This window comes from Myiozetetes cayanensis, unplaced genomic scaffold (genome assembly GCF_022539395.1).
Source record: "Myiozetetes cayanensis isolate MyiCay16 unplaced genomic scaffold, myiCay2020 scf5-8, whole genome shotgun sequence".
NCBI lineage: Eukaryota > Metazoa > Chordata > Aves > Passeriformes > Tyrannidae > Myiozetetes > Myiozetetes cayanensis.
Genome location: NW_026087742.1, coordinates 34,801,189 through 34,814,880, shown reverse-complemented (window position 1 = coordinate 34,814,880; position 13,692 = coordinate 34,801,189). Strand labels below are relative to the sequence as shown.

General features: G+C 38.4%; 1 protein-coding gene across 1 annotated transcript in view; it reads left to right on the top strand.

The window, feature by feature from the left end:
* Nucleotides 1-13,692, top strand: part of NOX4 (NADPH oxidase 4) — a 100,061-nt gene that overhangs the window by 64,783 nt on the left and 21,586 nt on the right. The gene's annotated exons all lie outside the window — the stretch shown is intronic.

Below are 13,692 nucleotides of genomic sequence, written 5' to 3'. Positions count from 1 at the left end.
TATATGTTTGCCTATATCCTTTTATGGATATAGGCAAATCAAGACTAGTGTTGTGTTTAGGAGATCTTGAATGTATTGAGTATCCTGGAAAATACCTCTTCTTTTTCCAAGTGACATACCTGAACAAAGAAATAAAAGCTCCTTGTTATGTTGGCTAGAAGAAGCAGTCACTTTCAGCTAAATCTTGAAAAGAGGCAGTGAAGGGGAAAGAAAAAGAAATAGTCCTCACATTAACCATGATCAGAGTCAGCAATGAAAGAAGGCTAGTGCAGGATGGACAGAGGGAGGAGAAGGAAGGAAAAAATGTATGGTGTCCATCCCCCAACGATGATGGAAACAAGCAAAGTTATTTATTTTAGTTATCATTGTTTGGATGTTCCTGAAATAGATAAGAAGCCAGTGGAGCTAAGTGCTAAATATGTCTCTCAAAATCTGATAATACAATTTTTTTTAAGAGCAGGCAACAATTAGAGGGGCTGAGTACTGAAAGCCAGACACCTCTCCAGTCACTTCTTCGCTGTGAATACTTGAAAATAAAAGCACTCAAGGATGAAATCCCGATTCTGAAAATGGTGAAATTTTGCTTTGATTTCAGTGGAGACAGGATTTTATCCCCCTAAATTTATGTTAGTGTTATCTGTTGTCACTATTTTACTGGAATACTGTGGCAGTACAATATATGAAACAGTGGGAGGCACCTTGTGTGAATGGACTGGTCTACTTGTTGCACTAGGACTTCCATGAATTATTACTTTTCTTCTCATCCTCTGGAACCCTAGCAGTAGAATGCTTTGCTTGGCTTAGATGATTTCATTTTTTATATGGACACTGTCAGACAAGTCTGAGAACCCAGTTCATTGTCCTTCCTCAAAGAACAGACTTATTTCTACATAAATAATTTCTGACATTCTGACTTTCCATTTCATTACATTAAATTTATTGCTAGCATTTTTGGCAAGTACAGTCTACTAACAGCATTACACATTGTCAGATTCATGTGTGAATGAGTATCTGCTGTCTTTTGCTTAAAGGGTGCTTCAGCTCTTTGAAGACTGTACAGCAAATACAGCTTGTACAGAGCTCTATAGCTGTTTGAAGTTACAGTAGCTTTGCATCACAAAAGGATACATGTTTTCATCCACATGGCATAATTGACTGATTCTGCAATTGTACAGAGTTAGCCCAATTTTGGTACCTAACTGAAAGAAAAGTTTATGTTTGTTCTTAAAAGCAATAGATTTTTGTTTATAGTATCATTAACTGGTGAAAATTTGCTTGCTTGTTATAGAAATTCATTATATATTATAGTTCTTTTAGAAACAGGTTGAAGACTATTGATGTGCCCAAATTTTTCAAGTGAAGTACTTGTGTTCAGCAAGGTAGAAAACCTGCTCATCTTCATAATATATTTTGTCTTATTCCCATGTAAGTTTTTACCCTTCCCTATGCTCTTTCTCATTGAAAGGTTACTTAACAGAAATGAAGGTAGGGAAGAACCATCTCATAAATCAGTGTCCCTTCATTGACTTCAGCTGATCAGTGGCTACATAAAATCCTGAGCAGTAAGGTTGTTTTAATGAGATATTGTCAAGGGGCACGGGCTGTAGTTTGTAATGATTAGGGAAATGTTGTGAACATAGAAGGTTAAGAATAGAAGACAATTTTTAGTAATGACTTACCTGAATGGCTTGACAAAGCAGGGCTTAGTAGGTAGAAAGGACAAAAGTTTTCATGTATTAAGGACATATGCCCAAAAGAAAGAGATTGGATAGGAGAATGTTCAGTACCAGTCAGGATATTCAGAATCACCGCAATAAATATTAAAGACTAAATGAGCAAACTCTAATCCATCAACTTTTGAAAGAAATAGAAACCTTGATGTTCTTATCTGAATTATGTTCTTGTACATTTATTATATTAAGGCCTGAACTCTTTCCCAGGGAACAGCAGGATAATTCTGAGTGAATGTTTGTTCTCAGAGAAGATGTCTGTGCATTGGAATTTCTGGAAGAAGTTTTGTAGAATATGCATGGACATCATTCTGGATATTCTTGGATAAATGTGTCAAAGAAACCTGCTTTTCCCTCCTGGTTGATGGAGAAATGCAGGATCCTTTTGCAGTCCTTGCGTTTACCTGAGTTTATTCTGCTGGTCTTGGCTTAGCCAAGGAGCAAATATCTACTATGGCAAGTAGAGGAGACATAGAGAGGCCTGCACTTACAAAGATTAAGTTTGTAAGGCCTCATGGCACATCGCCTTGACTTTCTTAATTTCTGTGTGTCCACAAGTAACATGGCATCATGAGCATCAGTTCTCACTGTGGCCTGTGGGCTGAGATACAGTTTTTTGCCCACACATGGGTACAGCACCCATCCAGACAGGCCAACCTGCACTGTGCATCCTCTCCCTTTTCTTCTCAAGGCTGCAGAGCAGATGGAGCTTGGCTGTGTCTTATGTTTCAGTCATGCCTACCATAGGATTTCTTAATGAAACAGGCTGCGCTGCATGTAGGTACAGGTTACAGAACTAGCAAGACCAGTGTAATCCAGGCAAGTCTTTTTGATACCTCAAGTGACTGATGTGGTTCAGAAATTAGATGTCACTAAACTCCCCCCTCATCCACCCAGAGAGAGAAATATTTTGAGGAGAAAACCTGTCTCCTAGCTGACATGAAGCCATTACCATGTCTGTGAGGATTCACATTCCTGAAACTAAGAATAAACCTGCAGCTGTGGGCAACCAAGTGGGTTGGGGTGCATAGCTGCTTCTAAGCATAACTGCCTGGGAAGACCTTCTGCATGCAAACTAAATTACAGACATACTTGCATCCTGTTCCTTCTCTCCCTCACTCCACAAGTGTGCTGAAGTCATTGAGATGAATTACACCAGCAGTCAGGTTCTGTCAGCAAACTAAACTTTTTTTAATTAATCTTATCCCAACTCCATAGTTTGACAATGAGCATTCAGGCTTCTGTATCTCATAAAAAACTTTTCAGAATTTCACATTTAGCACAATTCTTCAGGAGCTTTTCTCATGCTGGTATCAAGCTCATACTTTTCTTGATTGCCCAGTTTAATGATGACATTCCAAAATTTTTTTGCATGGTTTTCACTCGTAAAATGCAAGAACTGCAGAGGTGCAGCAAAGGCTACACAGGATTCTTCTTGAAGAAGACACTATGCTCATTAATTTGGCTGTGGGGTCCAGCATGTGAAGGGTGGTTGGTGCTAGTAGCAGGGGCTTAGGTTGCTCTGTCCCATCAGGATCTTTGGTCTTTTCCTGCTGACTCCAGTCTGCTCCTGACTGCCTGTGCTGTGTGCACAAGGGAAGGATGCACAATTGCCTTGAAGCATCAGTGAGACCTTTTTCTTATAGCTGGCCTGATAATGTCAAAAGAAAAAAAAACAAACCCAAGAGAACAGAATGATACAGGAAGTGATAAAAGAAGTGTGAGAGTGAGAAATTAGGTTGGTGGGTGAAAAAGGCAGAAGAGAGGCTTACACTGCACAGAACAGCACTGGAGGGAATGTGCCAAAAATGCTACTGGCGTTATAGGTAGTAAGCAGTTTTCTCTGTCTACAAGTGATTTGACAGTTCAGCAGTACTTTATATTTTCAAGTCATTGCTGAAATCCTCTCATACATATATGGGTTTTTTAGAGGGATTATTTGCTTCTTTTTTTCTCCCCTCTTCAGAAATATTTGCAGTCTTCATTCTTCTCTTCTGTTCATTTGGTAGAAAAGTTTTTGGATGATTCACAAATCTTAAGATCAGAAGGAGCTGTTATGTTCCATTTAATTTGAGTCCCTTCTTAACGTAAGCCATAGAGCATCACCCAGTAATCCCTGCATCAAGTTTCTCGTTCAACCCTAAATTCTCAAGGAATTTAGAAAGTCATCCAGTTTTTTTTATTGACGTGTTAAAAAATGGGAAATTCACAAGCCTTTAGATCAGCATGTTTCAGTTGTCAGTTATTTCACCTATGTATAACATACATTTGTTTAACTTCAGTTTCCAGTCCTTGCTATCTCACTGTATCATTTTCTGATGAACAAGAAAGTCCTGTACCATCTGAAGTGACACCTCCATACAAGAGGTTGGAGATCACTTAAAGAACCTGCCCTTGTCTTGAAAAAAAAGAAAAAAAAATTTTTCCAGGGTAAGACTTACTAAAAAGGTCTCTAAAAATTTTAAAACCTTCCCCAAAGTTTTCCCCTTTGTTAAAAAAAACAAACAAACAAACTAAAACAATTCAAAAACAAACAAACCCCTCAAAACCAAAACAAAACCAAACAAAAAAATTCACCAAAAAACCCCCACCCAAACCCAACCAACCAAACAAGAAAAAACTGAGCAGAAAATAAGGAAGTATTTTGGTAATTGTTTCCAAAATGTGCACATAGAGAAATAATATCACTTGTTTGTAGTCAAATAGGGAGACAATCTAAATTAATAAATTTAACTTTATTATAAAAAGTAAATATTATTTAAATAGCATGGAAAAGTCTTGAACTTAGGAGAAAAAAATGAACTTAGAACCGAGCAGGTATAATGAAAGGATATTCCAAATACATTTGCTTTCCATCAGTCATAAAATTTCAAACCATTCTTCGGCATATATTCATGGTAATTTAAGGTAGCTTTGTGTATGCACAAAAATGCTGGTCATTTTTATGTCACAGAAATCCCAGAAAATGGAGGAACTTTATTTTTATATAGATATATGTCTCCTCAAATACATATTTTTGAAGGTGATCTTTGAAAAGCTGCTGAAAATTTCGTCTCAAACAAAGCCAAATGGTGTTATTCAATTCTCATCATGGAGCAGGCTAGACAAATAGGCGGCAGAAAGTTAGTGCCCTAAACCATTGTGCCTTCTGGTTCCCAATTGCTGCTCATTTTAATGATAATGGATCTGTAATGGATCTGTGCCAATTTCCTACAGCTTGAAATTTGAGCCAAGAAACTGATAATATTTCATAAATAATACCCCAGGAATGAAACTTGTATCTTATTTGTAACTGTCTTGAGAACATTTTTCTTTTTAGAGGAAAATAATTTGTATCTAACTAAAGAAAATTGTGAGTTGTGGCTTCCAGAACTGATAATGCTCAGTCAGTGCATCCATTGAGATTCTCTTGAAGCACGCATGAGAGCAGCTAACAGGATCATGGCCTAGAAACCCAGTTCAGTTTGTGTTAGAAACAAAGGCAACATCTTCCTTGCTGTTCAACAAGGGGGAAAATCATGACCTATGTGTTCATAGCTCAGTTTTCATTGTAAAGGCAAAGAGATTTTTAATTTGAAAAATGGGTGGAAAAATCACAGAGTGATTTTCTATAAAAGGCTTTCTGTGAAGTTCTTTACAAAAGGTGTTCTCTTCTTACAGAGGAGAAACTGAGGTATGGGACTCTGATGTGAGTTACCAGCATCACCCAGGAGCAATTCTCCTGGGGATGAGACCAGAAATAGAAATCAGGTCTTCCACAGTCCTTTCAGTTGTGTGCACTTGGTTCTCCTGTATAAAATAACATTTATCCTGTTTTCGACTGCAAAAACACATGGCCTGCCCATATTGCTGAAATCAGGTGGGAAAATTCGAAGTGAAGGAGCTTTTCAGAAATACCCACACAAACACTTTAAATGCTTTGTGAAGCATTGTATGGTAAGCATGAAAATTACTGGGTTTTAAATGCTCCAAGTTTTATTTCAAATTGCAGGCTAGAGGCAAACTATCATCAGCCTGACTCCTCAGAAACCTGAGTCTCAGAGAATTTTGATGACTTGATTGAAAAAGACATACATGTTTAAGGAATCTATAATGACCATTAAAAGAAACTCAAGCTGTTTAGGGAGAAGAATATTTATAGGACATTTTAATGGTTTGGGATTTTGTTTCTTATTCTTTGTTCTTTTTTCTTTTTCCTTTTTTTTTTTTTTTTTATGTGACTTGCAGTGATATCAGGTTATCCTGTAGTGTTTGCAGACGAGTGCAAGGTTGACCTCTATGACAATGAAACACTCAGTCTAAGTAAAGATCATTTTCCTGTCCCTTGGGGTTTTTACCAAATGGGAAGAACAATACTAGCAATGGGGTAAAGACTGGTAGCTGTTCATTAAAAACAGCAATCATGTTATAGGAGTAAAAATTCAACTATTGGATTTAAATTTTGTTGAAACCATAATGAAAATGGGAAGAAAGAGGACAATATATATACTGTGCTTTACATCTTCAAGCTCAGATCCTACAAAGAGTCATGTGGACAGATCCAGATAATCTCAAACAGGACCTTTAAAATTTTTAGGACTAAATGTTAAACTAAAATGTGGGTCATAAATTCCTCAAGACAGAGGCTATATTTGTTTAGAATATGAGTACAATGCTCCAGTAACTTGCAAAATAAAGACACTTTTGTTCTGTTTCCAAAAGCCTCAGGTTCTCATAACAACAGCAGAGAGTGAACCAACCCCCTTAAAGTCTAAGGGAATTTCACTGCTATCTTCAACAGGGCTCAGACCTGAAATCCAAGGCACAAGTACAAATCTTTCTAAGTAGAAAGATGAATAAAAAAAAAACCTGTAAGAGATTTGTGCAGCAACATACATGGAAAATTGAAGTTCCATGTGCATAGATATTGTCTTTTAAGTACCAAGCATTCTAAAATGCTGCTTTAATTTATCTGTTTATCATAGCATAGTTGTGGTTCATTAGCAGTCATGAGCTTTTTTATGAAAAACATTGCAATAATCCCAACTGAGAATGGGAAAGGGCTGAATGAGAATAAAAGATGCCTAAACCTTTCAAAATATTTTGGAGATGAAATCATTACTTTGTTCAAAGTGAATGGGATAAGACAAAATATTAGAGCTGGTTTTCCTTGGGCTATTTGGGAGTATGTGCATGGCTCTTGATAAAGCCTGTTGATTTAATTGATATATACCTGCCTATTACTGAGCAGCAGTGTGAGACTGTGGGGAGTTATTGACCACTAGATGTCTCGAGGGTTGTTTTTTTTAAACATCTCAAACAGAAGTTATAGTAGTTTGAGGCAGAAATTATTAGTGAAGTTCTTTGTTTCATTGTGTAGGAGAGAGTTGCAATGATCCCTTCTGGCTTTGCATCCAGTTTTATCTAGTTTTAAAAATAATGGCTTATATTAACTTTAACAATAAAAAGTAGTTTCATAATTACCATATTACAGAAATCCAATCACCAGGCTCTGGAAAAAAAGAAAAACAAGTGCTAAAGAGTTTTGGTTGTTGGCAGGAGTGATTTCCTCCTGGGCACAATCCTGTGCAACCTACTTTAGGTGGACCTGCTTGAGCAGGGGGAGGGGGTTGCACTAGGTGACCTCCACAGGTCCCTTCCAACTCCGATCATTCTCTGATTCTGTGGTTCCATATGAACTCTATGGATAAAACGGAGCAGCATCATTCATTCACTCCTATATGCCTATGTGCACATTAGCAATTTTATTTTTGGCCCCATGCTTTCAGTGAGGGACTCTGGAGGCTGTTTGCTTTCATAGAAACTGTTAAAGGAGGCAGCATCTTTGGCTGGTGCTTTGTTAGTGAGTCTTGGTGGAAAATGGAGAAAAGAAAGATTCCAGCTATAATAAAGGGCAAAATGGACCTAAACATATGAAAGAAACTGGAAGGAGAAAAAAGCTGCCTACCATGTCATCCCTTATGTTTCATGTGACATATAAGCCATAAATGTATTTCCTGATCTTTAACACTGGTAGAAATTTGTCAACATTCATTGCTGTTCTGGCCCTTCCCCAAAGTTTGAAGAAGCAGGTAAACTGTTAGATAAGCATCTCATCTGTACCTCAAGTCTGTCTTCATGCTGTTTAATACCACAGAGCAGAGGGGAGCACAAACCTTCAAGCCAAAGAGACTGTTAGGATATTCGAGTTTTACATAAAATGGGCAAAGATCATTTGTTCTCTTCAGGACATGAGCCTACATTTCAGTTTTAGCAACCTTTTGCTGTGTGGCACCAGTGGAGTGGTTCAATTCTGAGTACCAGGCTTTTTAATATATATGTAAGGGAGACACTTCACATTTCTTTTTCATGAAACATGTTGGCCTTTAAACTCTTGGTGATAATCAGGGGCAGCAACAGGCCCATGTTGATCTAGCAGCTTTCCCTGTCTCTTCAGAGAACTGGATAGGAGAGCTGGGCTGTGGGATGCCAGCTGGACCACCCTGAATTGGGCATCCCCAAATAAACACTTATATCCACCCCATTTCATGGAGGAAGTTGTCCTAGCAGCTCGGCTAGAGCTTAGCTCAGAACTAGCAAGTCTTAAAAATTGGCAGTGGTAGAAAAACCATCTCATCCTATACTATGTTACTGTAGATGTTAATTATCCTCAATCATGAGGATGGGAGTTGGCTGCTGGGAGATAGTGCCCAGTGGGCCAAGCATAGCCCCAAGGAAACTTCTTCTGTGACCTTGTCAAGTGGTTTGCAAGAATCACAAGTGCTTTTGAATGGCCAGACAGCTAGCAGCTGGAAAACATTGTTAGCAGCTGCAGAAATGCAACAGCCCGTGATATTAGCTGTCAAATCCTTTCTGAGTGTTGCCTAATCAGCTGGCTGAGGCTGCTCATGAGCGGAATTGGAGACTAAAGTAGATAAGTCTGAACACAAAAGCTGTTTGAATAGAAGATATGTACTGGTTTGTTTGATGGTGAAGATAAATTGGATGATATTTAGAGTTCCTGGTTGTTGTTTTTTAAGAGAAGTATTTTGTGAGCTACAGATTTGTCAGAAAATTAGCAGTCTAGGCATCTGCACCTAAAGTGAGGCATTACATGTGTCAAGTGAGCCTATTAGTCATGGGTTTCTTTGGTATCATGAATGTAGTGACATTTTTTCTTCCGTTAAAGCAGTGAAAGAAGATGTCTTGTAGGTACCAACCAGAAAGAAAATATATGAAAATCATTTGCCTAATAACTTTCATGTAACACTTTGCTTTATGACTTAATTATCCATTGCTGCCAAGGTATCTTTATAATACAAGGTTTAAATTAAATTTGTGTACAGTTGAAAGTTATTTAGAATCAAACTCTCATTTAAACCCAAGCATTTAAAGCTTCCGCATTCCTCTGGGAGCTTGTATAAGGCAAAATTGCTGCATACTCCAAAAACCCACATGGGAGCAGGATCAGTCCTCCTGCCCCAAATCCACTTGACTAGTATGGAAATTATAACCTATACTACAACCTATGCAGTTACCATCTTCAGTGCAAATATTCTCTGTATCCTCTCTGGTTTCATGAAGTACTCATAAATGTTTAGTGAAAGCCGAATGCCTGAGAGTTTCCAAGGACTGGGGTCTTGTTTCCCTCTGCATGGTGCATCACAATGTTACCTAAGGATATTAAGGCTTTGTATTTCTCTTCACTTTATACTATGCCTTTAAGATTAAAGTAGAATTTTTAGGTACATTACTGTTGGTGATTTCTAATGTTCTTAAGGTTTAATTTCTTCCTGTTAGACAAATCACCATAACAGATTAAACATCTTTATTATATTGAACCAATTCTGAAGGTCTTACAGTAGATTTTTTTTTTTCATGGATAGCTGAAGTTTCCTAAGCTATATTTGAAATGTGAGCATTTATTTCCAGTCTTTTGTCTAAAACGATGGTATTGCATCCCTTCTCGAAAGACTTGGAATACTATTTGTACTTTATTTTTTGTGCCATACTTCTTACCTTGTTGGGCAAAATACATCAATGGAAGTAGTTGTTCACAATTTCTCCATCACATGGTATTGTTTTACCAGACCAAGGCCAAAGAAATGGTGGTAGAACTTTGTCATGCATTTTCTTGTGCTTCAACTTGGATAAGGCAAATCATGTAGATGTAATGTCTTGTGAAGGGAAAGTAAATCTGATGTCCTGGCTATTTTGGGCACTGTGAAAATGAGACTTTCTGCTGCTTGGTAATACACTGAGAGCATCTCCTGCAGTGCAGTTTTCAAGGGAAGCATCTTTAGGATTTCAGCTCATCACTCTATCTGTGAATCTGAGAATTTAAAGGTGGAGAGATACCACTCACTTTGCTCAAATCTAGGAAAGTGGCACTTCATTCCAGCTGGTGTAAGGTAAAATCTGGAGTTGTGAACCAAACTCAGGCTTTCTGCAATTTTTTAGAATAAGTTGAAAGAAAGACTAAAAAGTACCAAAGTCTATTTATTAGGGTGCTGCAGTGGGCAATTCAGTGTCCGTGCCAGTTTTTCTGAGTGGGAAGGGCAGGGACTGCTGGTCTGAAGGATCATAGCTGATCTGAAGATTGTCAAAGTCATTGGTTACATATTTCAGTTGTGCCCAAGTGAAATACTGTGCCACTTTATCTCCAGAAAAAACAGACATTCTGTGAAGGACAATTGTTACATGCCAGCCTCTCCATTAGCCCTGTTTTGTTTCAAGGAAACAGCATGAAATTTTGCTTCAGCTCACATCTGTAAAATTTGCTGCTGAACTGAAGTAAAAATTAAAAAAAAAATCTAAAATATTTATTTTCTGAATGGCTTGGAAGGGAACAGTGATATGTGGTCTGAATGGATGGAGGGAGGGAGGGAGGAAGGAAGGAAGGAAGGAAAGGAAGAGAGGGAGGGAGGGCAGATGTAACTTTCTGGTTTGTGCACAGTCCGCACATTACGTGGAGAAAAATACCTTAACTCAAAAGAACAGGTTTACTTTATGGTACCAGCAGAGCAAAATCTAATGAGCTTGTTCAGTGACATAGAGCTCTGGGTGTAATGAGAGGCTCTGGGCACTGCTCTTCTGTGACATGCAAGTGATGTTAGTATTGATGGACAACCTGAGCTCCTTCTGTCTTGTGTTGGGGAGAAGAGTTTAAGGAATGTCTTGTGAATTTATTTGTGAATTGCTGTGTCCTCAGGAGAAAACAGGCTGAGTTCAGCATCTCCAAATCTTCTTCCACCGATGGTTCCATTAGCACCTGAACATCTAATTCAAAGCTCTAAGTTCAGCAGAAGGGCTGTCCCCTGGAGCTCAGCCCCTGCTTCCCTCTTTCCAGAGTCAGCCCAAGCTGAGATGGGGAACTTTTCTAGCTTTCAGTGCTCCATCTGTAGCAGTGCTTTGCTGTCTGAAAGCATTTCTGGATGTGTAGCACATTGTATGCATGTATACACGTATATGTAGTGACATATATACATCACTACATTGTATGCATGTATATCACATGTGTATACACATTTTTGCCTGCATGTCGTTAGATGACAGTAAACTGCTTGTGTAGTGGCTGATGGTTAACTTTTTTTTTTTTCTGGTGCATATTTGCACTACAATTAAGGAATCCACTTTAAAAAGTCAGTGCAAACAGTGGTTAGCAAAATTTGATCTGTCCCTCTCAAGTCATTTGATAGCAAAATAGAGCAGGTTGGCTGCAAGCAGCCCTAAAGAGCACCACTGGAGCTTAAGAAATCTATTTATCTCTATATTGGCTATGCAAGCTGTTTGTAGTCAGATGCACCCCCCTCACTGAATTAACTTTTTTGTTATTTATTTCACCCTGCACTCAGATTCTGGCACCAGTGAATAGCATCTGCACCATGTACAAATGTTTTGGCAATTATGAGCCAGTTAAATTTGGCTCATTCCCTTGTTCTATTCTTGTGATGTCCAAGGAGAAGACTCATGACTGAAATATTTAGCATCTATTAGAAAAATAAGAAGGGTGTCTTGATTCTGCTGAGTCTGGGGTCTGTTTATCTCTGTACTGAAGGTCCCTTGGAGGATGAAAGTTCAAGAGACATTGCACCGTTAAAACTTTTTCTCAGAAAAATATATATCAAAAGTACTTCTTTTTGCATTTATGGTTTTATTATTATTGGGTCACTAGTGTTAAAAAAAGCCCCTGTGCACTCATGTATTTGAACACTGTCATCTAAGGTTAACAAAGCTGATGAAATAAAAGTAACAAGGAAATAATAAGGATGGTGGCTTTGTCCACAGTCAACTTTACCCTTTCTTTAATTTGTTTGTCTTGGCAAGGCTTCTCCAATGAGATATGAAGCTATTGCTTACCCTTTTTTAAACTGTCAGATAAAAGCCATCAGTTGGACAGATGGAAACCATAAAACAACAAATCTCTAGGAATACTCCTTTGTGGAATGTTGTATTCCTTTCCTTTTACTTGCTCATTAAGGATTGTGATCCATATATTGATAGGGTTTGTGACCACCATTATAGGAATATTTATGGGCCTCTCAAACTTTTAATGGAATCATTGTTGCAATGCTCCTCTCTGTTTGAGAAATACAACTATTTTTGCCTAACCAGTAGATAGTGTCACACAGTATCAAAAAGACTTACCCAAGTTCTCCTAAGAAAGGTATGGCAGAGAATGGGTTGGATCCCAGCACAGCACCCAAGCAGCTGCATTCCTCCTCTCTCTTTGTGCTCTTTGTAAAGTTCCTACTCCAAGGGGGAAAGTTCCTTTTGATTAGGGATCATTGGGTGCTTTCACAATAGATATAGCAGTAACAATGCTAGAAACATTTGGTGGTGGTTTAGCAAATGGTTGATGAATGCAACCATTAGGAAAAACATTAACACAGTTTTCAGAATCTCAGAAAGGAACAACCAGAAGGTACTTCTCTGTCCAATTTTTACTGTACAATTTGTTTAAATTACAACTGTTAAGGGATCCCTTAAACAGAAGGAAAGTAAGTGGTGTGTAGAACTTCTAAATCACTGATCACAGCTGATGGATAAAGAGTGAAGTCTTCAAAAAATGAGGTTTAGTAGATACACAGAACCTAGAGCACTGGGATTTTATCTGCTGTGTAGTGACCCTTTTGTGGTGTATTTGCTTGCAAATACAGGTACCACAGCAGGATAAATAGTAAAAAGCAGGCTTGCTCTATGTATACATTTGTATAGTGGATATCACTATCACCACCGAGTCCCGGGTTCGATTCCCGGTCAGGGCCACTCCCGGGCAGGTGGGGCTCGTTAGCCCTTAAAGGCAACCCACCTACGTCCTGAGGACCTCACTGCCACCGTCCAAGCTCGCTTGGCCCCGGCAGATGAACCTTAGGATTAAAGGGTGGGCTCAGTTCCGCGCACACTGTGTCTCACCTAAAAAATCCAATGCGCAGGCTGGAAGGTGGAAAGACCTTCCCCGGATCTTCGCTCGCGAAGACTGGCCATTATTATTATAGTGGATATCTGCTTGATAATACACCTTTTAGTCCTGCAGAACTCTGCAGGAATCCTGATATCATGTACTTCAGTGGCACTTTTGTCACTTGTTTTGTTCTGGAATCAGATTTTGTTTCCATAGGGAATTCAGCAAAGTATTGTCCAAATAAGAATACAGCACAGTTTATTAAAATAAAAAAGAAAAAAAAAGAGAAAAAAGAAAAGTCAGTGCTGACAGGTGGCAAGCAGCAAATAGTTCTTAAGCAGAGAGTTTTTAAAGGAGTGAGATATCAAATAGGCAGCAATTTGTCTTGAGATGTGTTCTTTCAATATATCAAATAATGAATTATAAGGAGGGAGATGTAAACACCAAATTAATTAAAGTATTGGATTTAATTACTAGGGAGGATAGTATAGTTAGAGCAGATGGAATGAAATTTCTGAATGATCTGGCAAATTTTAGGAGGTGGATGGAAGAAAAGGATGATGAGTTGGAATAGCCAGA